This window comes from Sphaeramia orbicularis, chromosome 20 (assembly GCF_902148855.1).
Source record: "Sphaeramia orbicularis chromosome 20, fSphaOr1.1, whole genome shotgun sequence".
NCBI lineage: Eukaryota > Metazoa > Chordata > Actinopteri > Kurtiformes > Apogonidae > Sphaeramia > Sphaeramia orbicularis.
Genome location: NC_043976.1, coordinates 21,009,657 through 21,023,174, shown reverse-complemented (window position 1 = coordinate 21,023,174; position 13,518 = coordinate 21,009,657). Strand labels below are relative to the sequence as shown.

Genomic DNA, 13,518 nt, shown 5'->3' with positions numbered 1-13,518 from the left:
ATGTAAAGCAACATCATTTTGACATCTATAGGAAACGGTTTGTTCTGCAGTCCTATAAATTAAATTTAAAAAAAATCATCACTGCATAGGGATTTTGTGTTCAGTGAGGTTTGATGCCTGCATAATCCAACACCTTCCATGTAAATAAGCCTAAACAACCTAGATTAAAACGCACAAAACCTGCTTACAAATCTTCCAAAAGTGTCATAATAAGAATAAAAGCAAACAGTGTGTCTCACCTTGCCGAGATAAACCACCTTTTGCATGCAAACTCCTCTTTTTCCTAAGGGAGCAGAGGATGAAAAGGGAGCCGGGATCCCCCTTTAGTCAAGCGGCCACCACTGAGAGCACTCCGGGGACGCGGCGAAAACGCGCGTCCCACATTGTGTTAGAAATTAGTCGAAAAGAAAAAGGAAAAAAGCGTAAATGTCTGGCTTTAAATAGGATCGCCGGGATAGGACCGGTGGTGTTTCGCCATCGGAACACTATGGAAAAGAGTCCTGCTTTCATCCAAAAGCTCGCAGTGTGCGGAGAAGACGGGCTGACTGAATCACTGGGGCTGCAGACGTCGTGCGCGTAAAAGGCAACGGGAAGGAACGGGATAAGCGAACTGCAGAGTGTCCCACTGTATACTACATAAGGAGGAGCAGAGGGGCGCACAAGGGCTGCACCACATCCTAGAGGTGAAAACCTAAATGCATGGAGGCTGCAGATTAGACACTTAAACTAAACCAAATAAACCCAAGTCATCCTTGACAGTTCTTCTGCCAAGAGCAGGAGAATGATGCAACCCAAAAAAAAAAAAAGAGTTTGAATTGTATTTATTCTGCTCTAGGAAACACACACACACACACACATATACACACACAAATGCACACAAGTCGTTTGCATTCATATGACTGAAAACATTCATGAGCAGCGCCATAAAGGCTGGTCTTAATGCGTTGGTGGCAGATAATAGGTGAACACTTTTGCAATAATTTTGGTGAAATGATCACGAAGTGCTAATGCACACTAAAGCGTGTTTTTTTTTTTTAACCCATAAAGACCCAGTGTGACTTTTGTGGCAATTCCAAAATTAATATTTCTCTATAAGTAACCTTTCCTAAGTGATTATCACCATTTATTGTAATATCATTTACTTTGTTTTGTGTTTTTTCGGTCAAAATCATGTGTTGTTCTTATATTTAATTTACTGATCATGTAGATCACAGGCGTCAAACATGTGGTCCGGGGGCCAAATTCGGCCCGCCAAAGGCTCCAGTCTGGCCCTTGGGATGAATTTGTGAAATGCAAAAATTACACTGATATTAACAATCCATTTAGATCAGGTTCCACATTCAGACTAATTCAATCTCAAGTGTGCAGGATTCAGTGAAATACTATCATAATAACATATAAATAATGACAACTCTAAATTTTTCTCTTTGTAAATGTAAATATTTTCATGCATTTACACTAAAACAAAATATAATTTTTTGCAAAAAATTGTGAATAACCTGAACAAATATGAACAACCTGAAATGTCTTAAGAGAAGTAAGTACGATTTTAACAAGATTCTGCCTGTTATTAAATCTTTTGTGTATTTGTAGATCCACTGTGATCTGTAAGTCATAATGTACATGTGTAAATAACAAAAACTGAGGCATAATATTGTTAAAATGACACTTATTATTTCAGTTTGTTCATGTTATTCACATCTTTTGAAAGGACAGTTTGTAGATATAAACCTTTTCATAATGTAAATTTACTTTTTTTCACTCTAAAACATAGAGAAAAGTTTGGAGTTGACATTATTTATATATTATTATGTTATTATTTTACTGGTTCGGCCCACTTCAGATCAAATTCAGCTGAACTGAAATAAGTTTGACACCCCTGATGTAGATGTTCCAAAGTAAATTCAACGATTATGTGAAAACTGAAGAAAACAGACTTTTACAGCAAAACCTCTCACAAACTGAACATAAACCCATTGTCTCCATCCACTGTCATTGACCTAACTCCATTGGTTTTACTTGTGAATCAATGTTGTAGGAGATGACAGTGTTTCCACGGTAACTACGGAGCCCCTAAGCGTCCAAATGTCTCATAAAAAGATGACAAACTGCATTTTACACCAAAAATTTACATGTATTGATAGGATTAATGGATCAACAGGTATTAAACATTTTAGATCAGTAGATGCTTTTGGACGTTTGGGTCTTTATGGGTTAAAGAGGGAGAGCAGCAAATTGCTTTTTCTTGCAACCCTATTCTCCCACTATCACACTCACTAACAAGATTGCCACCTATTTACAAGTGAAAACACCCTGAAAGGTAAACTAACCAACCATTTGAGTCGCTGCATTTGACCCACAGTCGGTAACCTAACCCTCTGAAGACAACAAGATGGCCTGAGTCTTTTTCTGACCACTTGACAGAGCCGTCGGCAGTGATAAAGTCAGTCCACTGCACCTTCTTCCAAGTAATCAAACCCATCTTATCTATTAGCCATCAATATGTAATGATCTCCCCACTCCCTGGTCTTAAATGAATAAATAGAGATATTAAATTATGTATCCCTTATTATCCTCCAGATCGTTACCTACACTGCTGGAGTGTTCTCTGCTCTCTCTAGCTCCCTCTCTCCTCTCTATCCCTCACTCTCAGTTCATATGAATGGTGTTCAATACAGCAATGATATTTCCCCACTATAGCTTATGTGTCAGTTGAACATTTCCCCTTAGCCAAGCGTTTTCCAGAAATTTGATTATACACTGCATATGTGTAATTGATTCCCCTGCCATGTTCCTTCCTTCCAGTGACAAGTGATCAATAGGGCTGCATTGACTAAACGGAGCCTTTGTGTGCCAGTATACTATGTCTTAATTCTGTAGGCACTGTAGTTTGAAGGTCAAAGGCTTTGGTAATGTCCAGATGTCACATATGGGGCTCCCGATATAGTTCCAATGCACTTAGGGCGATCGCATATGGATCTGATTAATTATTTGAATGTGTCTTCAGCACTCTGGCTGTCTAGCCCATAGGCAGCTTATATTTCTTTGCCATGCATTTTTTATATGAATATGGCAGATGGTTATGGGAGTGGCATAAAAGCATATAAGGTGCACAGATTAATGTTTTAAGGTTAGTTCTGGCACCACAGTGAATATTTTTGCTTTACTTTTTTTTTTCTTTTTTATCACTTAATGCCATTTGACGGATCTATAGTTAAGCATCCTACTGACTCCTAATTGACAGACATAAATTATTCTTCAGATGACAACAAAACTGCTGATGACACAGTTGTTAATTACTTAGGGTACAGAAAAAAATGATTAAGGGCAATTGACCGTGTCCCCTCTCATTAATTATTGTCAAACTGGCAGCCAATCAGCTATCCAATGAGTCAAAATGTGTGAGGTAGCAGTGATGGTGGCCCCCAAATAATCAAGAGAGTAAGAGTGTGCTATCACAGTCTTTACAGCAGAAAAATGTGCTGTGTGCTCTTTGCAAACACCACCTGCATGCACGGGCACTCTGGGGAGTTGAATCCAGCCTGTATCCCATTGCATGTGGGCGGAATAACTCTAGTTATCAGCTTGATATCTGTAATTACTAACTTTCCACATTGAAATGTCTACATGCACTGTAGGTTACAAAGAGTCCTTTTTTTTTTTCCTAGGGCATTTTCATAGAGATGAGGTTCTTTAATTCTGCTGTACTACAGTATGTGGGCATGTGTGCTTGCGTGGGTTGTTGTCATAGCAACCCAAATTGTAGCATCATGCTGAAGAAACACTTTGGGCCATGGAGGCAGAAAGACCTGCAAGCTAACGTAGTTGATCTTCATGACAGTGACTGTTTAAAGCGTTTGGTCAATTAACCTTTGGTGTTGTATTAATCAAAATATATTACACATCCTCACAATATAATCTGAGGTGACGAAGAAAACTGACTGTTCTGTTGGATGTCTCATACTTTTTAAGAACAAAGTACAACTTGTGAAGTATGTGAATAGAATACCACTACTGGATGTGTCACGGCCTTCCTCTTTGTAAGTGTATTCTCATCAATTTTAGACCAAAAAGAGATGACTGACTACATCAGCTGCCCCATCCTTGAGCTGCTACTGCCGGCCGTATTTTCTCTTTCCAATTTGTCATAGAATGTGTCTATTCCATCATCCCAAACAACACCAGGATACACTTGCACCCCACAGCTCTTTGCCTCTGATGGTGTCATCGCATAAGAGACGCATCATCATCTGTTCATTATGCACACTCCAAGGCTCATTCTTAAGACCAGCAATAGTAAACAAATATTTTGAGGCTTCTTTTAACTTTAATGTGTTAAAAAAAAAAAAAAAAAAAAAAATAATAATAATAATAATAATAATAACTACTATCTATATAACTAATATTATGAAGATAATCACACAGAAAAGTACTATTAACCAAATGTTTTCTTTAGCAAACAAATCCAAAATGTTGCCCATTGTGTGTTTCTGTGATAAAATAAACTGCAATTGTTATTTGCTAGATCAGCTTCTTTTTTTTGTCTTCATCAACAGACTGGAGGTGGTTCAGCCTGATGGCAATCCAAGCATTTGTCACTAGAGGCTAAAGTTTGTGTCCCAGCTCTTGTAGCTTGTTAGGTCGCTGCAGTAAAAGTGCTTTGATTAGGATCAAGACAATGATTAAATATTGATGAGTTGGCTTAAATATGAAGAAATAAGCGATTTTTCACATCAATAAGAGCTGGCTTTCCTTCTACTGACCAAACCTAACCATATATATGGTTAAATACTCTGTTGTCCTTAAATATGGAATTAAATATGTTTACCTCTTCTCATAAAATTATTGTGATAATGTGTTATTTGGATAGATAAAGTGTAACTGTATGCATTCATTGCATCTGGTCAAAAGTGATGTGTAGAAATAGAAGTAAAAAGAGGAATGTGTCTGAAAACAAAATGATTCCAACTCTATGGGCAACAGTGTACTGTGAATTAGAGATTAGGATCACACTGCAAAAAAAAGAAAAAGAGTAAGATATTTTGAGAATGAAGTCATAATATGTTATGAAAAAAGCCAGAATTTTATGATGTAGTTAGAATTTTACTATTAAAAAGTCAAAAAATTTAATGTGAAAAAATAAGCTTGTCAAAATGACCAGAACACAGAAGTTTGATCCTGTCAGTATCTTTTCAGCTTTTCACTAAACCTTTATTTAAGTGTCATTTAAGGAGAGCCTTATAGTCTTCATTTTAACACAAGCTGTTGCGCTAATATTTTGTTACTTTTTACATTTTTTGAAGAGTTCTTTTCTTGAAATACAACAACTTTATTCCTTACATATCATATTTCTTTAAATCTTCAGTGTGGCTCTATTCCTGCTTGGTAAACAGACACGGTTGAAAAGTGCCATGAGTGGTTTTAACACTCATATATACAGCCTAATATCCATCTTATTTCATACATAATTTGCCACAGATAACACATATCTAGAAATGTTGATGAAATGTACTTCTGTGTCAGAATACACCTACAGGATATAAACAGTTATTTACCTTAAAATATGTTGATAGGTGATAAGCTTCCAGTCACGCTGCCTTGGTGTGGCACTTGTGTGGTGTAAAGACAAAGAGAAGAAAGATGTGGATGCATAAATTTACTGTGAGTTTGTGAAGAATCGGGAGGGCAGAAGTCACATTGAATGGAACGACAATATTAAGCATTTAATCAATCTCATGCTGCAGTAGATTTCACTGCTTGCAAAGGAAAAAAACAATGTGGGTGGGTAAGGTTAAAAAAACTGCAGGCATGCCTTCTGTCCCACTCTATTTCTCTCATTGCTGCTCACTGTGAGATATTTTGAGGGCTAGGGAATAGTATAATTTTCAAAGTGCTCATTTATTATGCTCTGTTGGGGAAGACCTGGTTCAGGCTCAGTGAAAGGCCATCAACTGTGAGTCTCAAGACTTTGGAGGTACACACTGGTACAATGTGTACTAATGTGTGTGGCTGAATCTGTGGGTGTGTTTTTGTCAATAAGGGGGAGGAAACACGCCATAGCGGCAGCCTGTTTATTCTCTTTGTCTATTTTTAGATGCAGTCCGTGTCAAGGTCCACACAACCACTCACCCACAGTGGGCAGCAGTGGCCTTCGATATAATGGTCTGCTGCAGACCCGAGTCATTAATCTATGTCATCTCTTCATTCATCCCACGAAATACACCTGTTCACTTCTGATGCTGCCAACAACCCCAATGTGTCAAAAATATACACAACACAATGACCACATGCCTTGGTATGTGCGCGTACAAAAGACAACTATAGTGAGCGGTGTGTCCGGAGGGCTTAACTGTCTAAGTATGTGCCATGTAACCATGCGACGACAAAATCCTGCTTCAAATCCAACATGGACCTTTGTTGTATGTCATCTCCCTCTGTATCTCTGTGTGTTTGCTGTCCTTTTCTACAATAAACACAGAGAAGGACAAAACACACATTGTTGGCTCGCTTTGATTGATAGCAAAGAGAGGCATTGCCTTAAAACCAATTTCTTAAAAAAAGAAAAAAAAAAAAAAAAAGAGGAAAAACACACACCCATGGTCTTTTGTATACAATATGTGTAGTCCATGGTGCTGTGGTCACAGGACTCTGCAGCTGTTAGCAGGAGACAAACAAACATGATTGATTACTATTCCGTCCTACTGGTTATGTTTGCATAATACAGCCCGGGCCACAGATCGCTAATTGAATGGGTGTTGTTTTGTATTTATATTTTTATTGGATATCTGTGCTGCGAATGCTGGTCAATTGCCGGTTCAATCACGTTGTCTAGCACGGCAAAGCACGCACATTCTCCCATGAGCAAATGGAAGCAAACACAGAAATGCCGAAGTGTACTTTGACTCAGACACCTCAGCATCCTTGTAGATCAGATACACAACGTTACATCTTTTGCAGCACGACATCAGTGTAACCTCCAAATTTCAGTAGTTTGCACCATACTCATCAGCATTCATCAGTGTGAATAATGCTGCCTTGCAGGGTAGACAAGATGCTCAGTGCTGCACCTTAACCCAAAGTGCTTTTGGCAGCAAGTTAATGTGAATATAATGCACTTGGTCTAATTGCAGGAAAAACACCCAGACTGGCAATTTGACCTGCAACTACTGTCAAGAGGCGTCTTATGTGAGTAAGCATTTATGTAATCTGGGCAGGTGTGGCACCTCAAGTGTGTTCTACTCATCACTGTGTGTTGTACAAATGAAAGACGAGGAGGAGAGGCCATGGTGTGAATAGCAATGAAGTCACTTATGGTGGAGCTGTCATATTAACCAGGCTTGGAGTGGACCATTCAGTTCACTCAGTCTGTGGCTGACATGGATTCACGACGTTTGTCAGTTCAGTGCAGGTGAATTTAACGGGGATCTTAAAGGTTTATTGAACAAACTAACCTTACATTTACTTTGTTTTATTAATTGTAGTGAGTGACATATACAACATGATCCTCTGACTAAGGTGTAGGGACTGACTAGTCTTGCATTGCCAAACCTCCCCTTCTTCACACTTCATTAGCACTGTGCCAACGCTGTAGATCAGTTTGGCACCTTCTACCATGATCCTGGAATAGGGGTTAAAGTTATCTGGGTTGTTTGGCTTGTTCTTGGGTAGCACTAAGTGCAGGATCCTGTGTCAGTGCATGTAAAATAGAGTCGGGAGACTAGTTGTTTAAGTGAGATGTGTGCATGTGGAAACCCCTACAAAAGAAAATACCCAATGAAAACCAAGTCTATCAAAATGTACCATTTTCATTTCATTTATTTGTAGCTCAGAGTTTATTCTATCATGTATCAGGAGGACTTTCAAAGACAGTGGACGGAAGTTTACGTGACAGATATTTAAAGGTTAAACTTTATTAAAGGCTAGTAGCTCATATACATGACATCGGTTTTGTATTTATATGAAATAATGTTTAATACATTTGTCCCTGTTCAATAAAAGTCTTTAAAAATGCCTAAAAATAAATACATTCTGTTTTTGCATTTTAACCATCTTCATACACACAGTGTTTAGCATTAGCATTAGTAACTGGCATCAGCTCTTTTATGAAGGCACTTTGGGACCAGCTCCAGATCTTTAGATAGATAGATAGATAGATACTTTATTGATCCTTTGCAGGAAATTGCTTTGTTACAACAGCAGCAGTACAAGAAGAAAAACACTCTGACCCATCGCATGAACATCCCACAAACAGTCATCAATGGAACAAATAAATAATAAACAGAATAGAAGATATATATATATCTATATATATCTATATATATATGTACAATACAAGTACTGTATATAATACAATAACCTGAAAACACCTAACACACCTAAGTATGCACAGCATACAATAATAATTTATCGCACAGCGATATTAAAAAGTACCCTGATCAAGCACACCAACCAGACAATTAACTTTTACATATATACCTGGTTTTGATGGGAGGGGAATTTGGAGGACCCTGAGGAAACCAACACAGCACAGAGAGAACAAGAGAACAGGTAAGCTCACCACAGACCCAGTCCAACAGGGTATCAACACAGGACCTTCTAGTGTTAACTGAGAGGCAGAAGTGCTAACGTTACACCACCACACTGCTCATATGAGTCACCCTTATAGAGAGCTGAAGTCCTGCCCCATGGGTCCGAACTTTGGAAAAAATATGAACAGTGGTCAGCAGAGACAAATAATGTTTTGATCCTGTTTGAACTGTGCCACTGTTATCACATTTGATGTTTGATGACATTTGGCAGTTTAAACCATAAAGACCCAAACAGCCACTGGCGACCAAAAGCATCTACTGATCTAAAATATTTAAGAGCTGTTAATCCACTAATCCTACTGATACATGTAAATAATAGGTGTAAAATGCAGTTTGTCGTCTTTCCATGGTCATCAGATATGACCCATTTGGACGTTAAGAGGCTCCATAGTGAACATGGAAACACCGTCATCTTCTACAACATTGATTCACCAGTAAAACCCATAGAGTTGGATCAAAGACAGTGGATGGAGACACTTGTTTTGATATTCAGTAATTGACATTTTTGCTGAAAAAGTCCCTTTTTCTTCAGTTTTCTCTGTTTCTGATATAATAACTCTCAACTTTAATCTGACCTTTAATGAACAGCTACAATCAGTAAATTAAATATAGAAAAATACCTGATTTTCACTGAAAAAATGGAGAATACAGAGGATAACATTATAATAAATGGTGATAAATCACTTAAGAAAGGTTAAAAAGAGAGAAAAATCCATTTGGGAATGGCCACAAAAGTAGCACTGGGTCTTTATGGGTTAAAAAGATAATTTTACAAGTCAAGAAAGTCACAGGTTGTGGCAAGGATGGTAAAGAAAAGTCTGTTTTTCTATAAAACACCTGAGTATCTCACTTAGGTGTTCTCAAAGCTACTGATGCCTTGGAGTATGTCACCTCAATCTTAGGAGTAAGCTGAAAATATCTACAGGTTTTGATATGTGGAAGCTGCAAACACACCTTCAGCGGCTGCGAACAGTGATGGATGGAGACAATTTTAATGACATCACCTCCACAGCTTGACAAACATCGTGTGTACATAGTGGCATAATTCAAAGGGATCAAAAAACTGACTTGCCTCTCACCATTGACTGCAATGTAATGTTTTTTTTCCATAGGGTACAACCAGAGGGGAAGGACTTGGGCTCTATTATTCCTGCAGAGTAAAGACAGTGAACCACACTAGAGTCTAACACTGGTATCACATTAAGTCTGAATACTGTTTTGCATTTTCAACACAAAAAAGCTTAAATTACAAAAATACATCTTTATGCATTGGTGTTGGGCTGCTAATCGATGCAAATCATTTCTGTAAATCACTTAAGCTGATGTAGCATAAGGGCGCCATGTTTATGCCGCCATAAGTCAGAGAATTGCATTGATACTGTTGTCAGTTGTGTAATTGGGTCCACAGGTAGTGTTATGGTTTTATGAGTCCCTCCACAAAATAATGTGAAAGATTAATCATTTGGACAGGAAACCAAAACTTTCCACTCCTGGGAGGGATACTGTGATGGGGAAATTCTTTCCTCTTCTCACAAATGAACACAAGTGAAAGGCGAGCAGGTTCTGTGTAATAATGAGTTTGGATTTTTTTACGCTTTCTGTTTTCACAAATCTGTTTTCTGAAATGAAAATAATTACATTATTTAGGCCCAATCCCAATTCACCCCTTGCCCCTCCACCTTACCTCTACCTCTTTGCCCTTGCACTTGGCACCCCTTGAAACGGAATTGCAAGGGGTAGGGGTTGAAACATTCCCATATGAAATGAGACAACCCTTCGAGACCTATTATGATGATCAGCAGTCATCAATGCCGCTATAAACAGATGCGACAACTTTGTTTCTGAAAGTATTCACCATGCCGTCAGCAGCTGCAACTGTCTCTGTTGCATGGGCTTTGGTCATCTTTTTGCTGTCTATTACACATTGAAACAGCATTAAACAGTCGATCAAATGATTAAGTTGTTTATGAAGAAAATACATACATTTATGCATTTCTTTCATCACACTGCTGCAGTTTTTTGCTGTATTTACCTCCATCTTGCTGATGATTTGAACAGAATTATGGGAGATTTCTCATACCCCTCCGTTGGTAGTGTTGTCCTGAAAAATCTCAGTTTCGAGGTCCAAACAGCCCTTCCCTTTAGCCCTTCCCCTCCAACTCACTGAGAATCGGGACACCCCTATCCCTTCACATGAACACACAAAATGAAGGGGTAGGGGTAAGGGGGAGGACCAAGGGGTGAAATGGAATTGAGCTTTGAATTATAAAATCTACAGTGAAGAAATAAGGTAATAATTAGGAAATGAACACAGGAAAAGATTCTGTAATCTGCTGGTAACACACTAGTGGTGTAGTCCAGGGTATACAGCAGTATACGGCGTATATCTACTTATTTTTCAGTTAGTATTGCGTATATCCACTTCTAAATCCCCCCTGATGTGCACCATTCAATAGTATCTGAGCTAAATTGCCCATTTTTTCTCCTGGGATGGTGAAGCCATGACCCACCCTACTCTGCCTCTAATTGGCTAGTACTCGGTATCGTCACTGATCAGATTGGTTAACTTTAGGTATGTGGAGTGATGAGCCAATCAGAGATGGAGTAAGGTGGGTCATGGCAAGGAAAATATTGCTAACTTAAACGCTGGCCACCTCTGGAACCTGATTGGACATCTCACGCGACAGTGCTGCCCCAGTTGATTGACAGGTCACTGCACGTCTCGTTGAAAGATGTGCGATTATTGGAAATGTGAATGAGAAAGGCAGAATAAACGTCTTTCAAATGAGTGACACATATCGAGAGAACCTACTTTCATGGAAAATATAATTCTGAGGTAAGTTTTAAGGTGGTTTCAGAATGAGTCACTATTTTAAACTACTGCCCATATGACTGCACATTTAGAGGAGAAGAGATTTTGCTGCCAATGGTTAAACTGCACGAGTAGGCTAACGTTATGAAAGGCTAACGTTATCCTATGTTTTCCTCATGTTGAATACATTTACATTCATGCAGCTGCTTGTGTGACCAGTAATACCTACATACTTCTCCTGATCAAGTCATGAATATTTTATTATAGTGAGTAAATACCACTAATGGCTTTTGTGTGTACTAAATAGAGTAGTCTTACATGTCACTGTTTCTAAAATGGTATATTTCTGGACTACTTAAAAAGAAAAAAGGCAAAAATTGAGAGTATACCCACTTCTCCTGGGACCACTACACCACTGTAACACACTGAACTAAGGTGTTAGAGCCTTCTGTTCTATCAATACCTTACTTAACTGCTGATGTGTTCCTGGTCCAATTAGCCTTTGGTAGGTGGACACTGTCTTAAATGGCCTGACTAGCAGGACTTTGTGTACTGTGTGTCCATATTGGGGTTTAGTTTAATGAGAAACAGCTAAAAGACTGCCTGTCCTTAACATTTACATCCCAAAGTACTCACATGATTTTCAAATATGTTACTTTTTATAGCTTAAATTATGTTTGATGTTATTTACTTGGTTAATATCCCTATGTCTACACACTGCACTCTACTGGGAACAGACAAAATGGTGACAAATGCTTACAAATAGGGCCACCTATACGTAATGGTGTGGTGACATACATTGTCTGGTGACATACATTGTCTGGGTTGAGGTCAAACTGAAGCAGGTGATGTTTCAGTATCTTATTTCCACGTTAAGACTGTTGTTTATCTCCTGACATGGTCACGCTGAGGAGATTGGGCAACAGCGTGATGCTTTTGGGCTTTAGATATTGGAGATGGCATTGCACTGACATTCAATCCACCTATCCTCACAGCCAACTGGACCGTGTGTGTGTGTGTGTGTGTGTGCATGTGAGTGAGTGAGTGATAACCTTGGGATATTTGCATTATCCAATTCATCAAGTTACAGACGCACAGCAATCCAGTGTACACAATTGATATGTACGCTAACTATCAGCCTCCAGTGGTGATATGATATCATTTCATCTTACTCTTGTCCTTCAAGGTTACACATATTGGTCTTTAAAGATAATGCAAACTGCTTGGAGGTGTCAGGGCAGTTGATGGACTCTGGTACACCCTCGCGTCTAATTTAAACCAGTCTATTAAAGAGGTCACACGTGTCGATCTTGACTTCTGTCCTTGACGCCCACAGATCCCCTAAGATGCACAATGATTGACCTACAGCAGCATCAGGGTTCAGGAAGATGGAACATATGGGACTGTCAGCACAGCACGAATCATCAACCAGGCAAATCAGGAACAACCTCAAATTAACCTGTCAAAGCTCGTTTATTTAAAAATGTGATTAGAAATATCTTCCCCAAAAGCATGATATCAAGTGTCATGATAAGGGGTTTTTAAAGAAATTAACCCATAAAGACCCAATGCTACATTTGTGGCAGTTCCCAAATGCATTTTTGCCTAAATGTACCCATTCTTAAGTGATTTATCCCCATTTACTATATTATCCTCTGTGTTTTGCTTTTTTTTCAGTAAAAATCATGTATTTTCTGATATTTAATTTACATTTTCATGTAGATGCTCATAAATGTTCAGATTAAAGTTGAGGGTTTTTATATCAGAAATGGAGAAAACTGAAGTAAAAGTGAGTTTTTCAATAAATATATCAATAACTGAGGATAAACCAAGTGTCTCCATCCACTGTCCAACTAAATGTTTATTTTTTACTGATGAATCATTGTTGTAGAACAGGGGTTCCCAAACTTTTAAACTTGCAACCCCCAAAATAACAGTGCCAAAGACATGGCGACCCCCACTATCCCTGAAATGACTGAAACATAAAAAAAAAAAGAAAAATGTGCTCACAGGAGTCACACAATGATACTATATTTGCTGCATTGCATTGTGGGTGGGTACTTGATATTTTACTCATTGTGTTCTGTTTTATGTGCAGGGGTTCAAGGGGGAGTTTAT

General features: G+C 38.5%; 1 protein-coding gene across 1 annotated transcript in view; it reads right to left on the bottom strand.

Moving 5' to 3' along the window:
• Positions 1 to 627, bottom strand: part of kcnb2b (potassium voltage-gated channel subfamily B member 2b) — a 103,432-nt gene extending 102,805 nt beyond the window's left edge. Inside the window, exon 1 of the mRNA XM_030123097.1 lies at positions 240 to 627. The gene's annotated coding sequence lies outside the window, so the exon portion shown is untranslated. The remainder of the gene's footprint in view (positions 1 to 239) is intronic.
• Positions 628 to 13,518: the final 12,891 nt, after the last annotated feature.